Source organism: Siphateles boraxobius, unplaced genomic scaffold (genome assembly GCF_051911475.1).
Source record: "Siphateles boraxobius isolate OS27281-9 unplaced genomic scaffold, OSU_SipBor_1 22, whole genome shotgun sequence".
Lineage (NCBI taxonomy): Eukaryota > Metazoa > Chordata > Actinopteri > Cypriniformes > Leuciscidae > Siphateles > Siphateles boraxobius.
This window is the reverse complement of record NW_027508833.1, coordinates 5,630,587-5,634,420: the sequence shown is the minus strand read 5'-3', so window position 1 is coordinate 5,634,420 and position 3,834 is coordinate 5,630,587.

The following is a 3,834-nucleotide window of genomic DNA, read 5'->3' as shown; positions in this document are numbered from 1 at the left end:
TAAAGATAAATAGACTCACAAATCATCAAATTTAGTAACAAAACAAAAGTAAAATAAACAAAACAATTACTGGATAAATTGCTATTGGGGGGAAAAAAACATACACTAGTTTTGTGTGTGTGTGTGTGTGTGTGTGTGTGTGTGTGTGTGTGTGTGTGTGTGTGTGTGTGTGTGTGTGTGTGTGTGTGTGTGTGTGTGTGTGTGTGTGTGTGTGTGTGTGTGTGTGTGTGTGTGTGTGTGTGGCAGGGGGCGGGGCTGGGTTTGGTGGCTTATGGTTCCCGCCTTCTGTTCGGATATGGCCACAAGACCTCGTCAACATCACAGGCGATGTCCTGGCTGATTGGTTCAACAACCATAACCATTTCACACTTTTATACCTGCCCCCTTACAGCCCGGATGAAAGGGATAACTCATGTGGCAGTTCGGCGGCATCAAAATCCAGAACTGTCTGTAACAGAAAATATTGAATAGTGTTACTGAAAACACACAGTAATTTAAATGTCCATATTTTCACACAAGTAGGGGCTGGGTTGGGTCAGTATAGAAAAAACCACAAGCTACAGGGAGGGCAGTTGGCAGCATAAACCCTCATTCCCACATCACAATATATATACGTAAAGTACTATACATAGACACATACCTGCACATAATCATCGCAGCGCAGATCCTTGACCCTGACACTGTTCCTCTCAAATGGCACCCTGTACAGCTGCTTCATTCTGAAGTTATGTTTCTGTACGATGCGACTTAGTGTAGAAATGCTGACCCTGTTGATATTGTTTAACACATTTCTATTTGCAATTATGCGTAGTTGCAACTCAGATTGCATTATTTTCTCGCACCATTTCAATGAGGGCAAGCTCTTGTTGGTGAGTGAAGAGCCGTTCCGTTCCACCTTCCGTCCAACCATTCTGTAGAAAATGCCACCACAAGATGTCATTGGTTAGGTTCGTTTTCACATACTGTGCTTTCAAACTGTACACAGTACTGTTACATCACAATGGTATCCCTGTCTAGCGACTGAGGTTAGGGTGGACTCTTTGCCCAGCCTCCCTCATGGACAGGCCACGATTTATCACATGGTCCACCAGAGTGGCCCTGATGTCATCTGATACACGTCTCCGCGCTGGTCCACGTCCGACTCCTCTCTCTCTTTGTCCTCCTCTGACTCGCATTGCCTCTATGCTTGCAAACGTTCTGAAAATGGCTTACCTGGGGCCTATTTGTATTGCTAAGGCTCAGACCGATTGGTGTTCTGTTTTCTGTGCAAGTGTTTTAGGTCTGTATGTAAGTGCCTACAATATTGCCAGATGAGTTTTGCATTTTGAACAGAGTGTTGTCCCAATGATAACAAGTGATTTCATTTTTGAACAAAGTTTCTAATGTAAGGAAACATGTGTAGTGTTTTGCAATAAGTGTGTTACAGAATTGCAAACACAGTGTAAAGTTGACATGGTTTCACTGCGTTTAAGGTATGCTACAAGAAGTTTAGGTATTCGAGGCTTTGGTTTAAGCATTCGGTTTTAGTGTGTAAGCAATGGGCAAAAACTGTAAATCTAATAATAATCTAGGTAGGCCTATAATAAAAACGTCACATCTATTCTGTTCCTGGATGATGTTTGATGGGGAGTGTTGCTCAACTTGTCTACAAAATCCCCTACAGACCCAACAGTGTTTAATGGATAATTCTCCCATAGATGAATATTCTGTCATAATTTACTCACCCTCATGTCATTCCAAAAATCACAATACTTTCATTCATCTTCAGGAACACAGATGAAGATATTTTTTAATGAAATTTAAGTATTTTTGTCCCTCCATAGACAGCTACGCAACTACCACTTTGACACTTCATAAAGAGATCACAAAACTAATCTATATTAATTGAGCAGTTTAGTCCAAAATTTCCTGAAGAGACTCGATCACTTTATATGATAAACAGATTTAATTTAGACTTTTAATCACATATAAACATTGATCAGTGAACATAAACAGAAGCTCAAACGTGCTGCGACCTCATTGGTTCTTGCAGCCCAAACGTGCTCCGACCTCATTGGTTCTTGCAGAAGCTCAAACGTGCTGCGTAACCACAGAATGAACCTCATTGGTTCTAGTAAGTCAAGCAAACATAAACAACCGTTTACCACAACTGATAGTTGATGAATGCTTTTATGTGAATAAAATCATAAATTCATTCTGTTTCTTCAAAACATTTTGGATTAAACTGCTCAATTCAAATGGATTCGTTTTAGCTGCCAATGGATGGACAGAAATCTCCAGATTTCATGAAAAATATCTTCATTTGTGTTCCGAAGATTAACAAAAGTCTTATGAGTTTGGAACAACATGAGAGTGAGTAATTAATGACAGAATTTTAATTTGCGGGTGAACAATCCTTGGGTAAAATACATGTCCACTGACAAGTGGCAGTGAACAACAAATGAACATACAGCAACTACACAAGAGTGAACAAGCAAGAGTTGGTTAGTCGCCAGCAGCACAGCAGCTCCAGACAAACAATGACACGCCAAACTGCCCAGTTACTATATTGTAGCTAACATTACAACAAAAGCATGTCTTGGTTCTGTGAAACACAGCAAAACCATGACATGTTACTCACCTATCGAGCAGGAACAACACAACCTCGACGTCCGTTTTCAGGCCTTCCCGCTTTGGTCTCTCCAGCGCTGGAAAGCTTTTCTAAAAGCATGGTCCTAAAGCTCTTGCCTGATCATAACCCTTCTTTTCCAAGGGATATTACCTTTCTCTTTTGTAATGTCTCTCAGCCATCTCTCTTTCAACAGTCTTTCTTCAAAATCAAATCTCACTCACTCTCCTCCCCATTTTGAGTGGACACGCCCCCTGCTGCTGATTGGCTACAAGTGTGTTGTGGCGCTCAGTATGATCCACTTTCAACAACGTTATAGCGTCGCTTACTGCACCATAATTTATTTTCATTGTACCAATTATATAATAATTATATAATAGTAAAAATCACTGGTATCATTTTTAATATAACATACTATTATATATTATATATTACTATATTTTCTATTTTAATATGGCACATTATGAATTTTGAAGTGATGGCAAAGCTGAATTTTCAGCATCATTACTCTAGTCTTCAGTGTCACTTGTATTGTATTGTCACTTTTATTAATCCTTCAGAAATCATTATAATATGCTGATTTGGTGCTCAGGAAACATTATTATTATTAGCACTTATATTATTATCAGTACTGAAATTAGTTGTCCTGCTGCTAACACAGGAAACAACTAAAACAATTATTTTTTCAACAGAAATCAGAGTCAGAAAAATGTGTGATAAAAGCAGCACAAAGTAATATATAATGAGTGCGTTTAAACGGATTACAGTCTATAAATGGCAGACATAGGCCTATATAGCGGTCGTTCATGGGACCAGCGACTTTGTAAATAAGGCCAAGTTTCACTAGTGATTTATTTGTATTTAGTTGTTATTTACAAGTGAATTGTATGTTAATAGTTAATTTTCTGGTTTGTTGTATATATTGGGAAACTTTTAGGCCATATGGAAAACTTTTAAAGGTAGGGTAGGCAATTTTAGAGTGGCTAGCAATACGAAATGGCTATTTAATATCTCTGTTTAACTTGTTCGTTTTAACCAATCTAATATCTGAGCTTGTAAGACTACACTGCTCAATAAAGGAGAATTTTGATAATGATTCTTAATTTGAGACATCACTTCTATCCGGACAAAGCTGCAAGCTGTTCAACCCATCCGAAACAGAATAGAAAAGTTTTGTTGGACACTGTTGTCATTTTCTCTTTGCACATGAGAATTTCAATTCACAA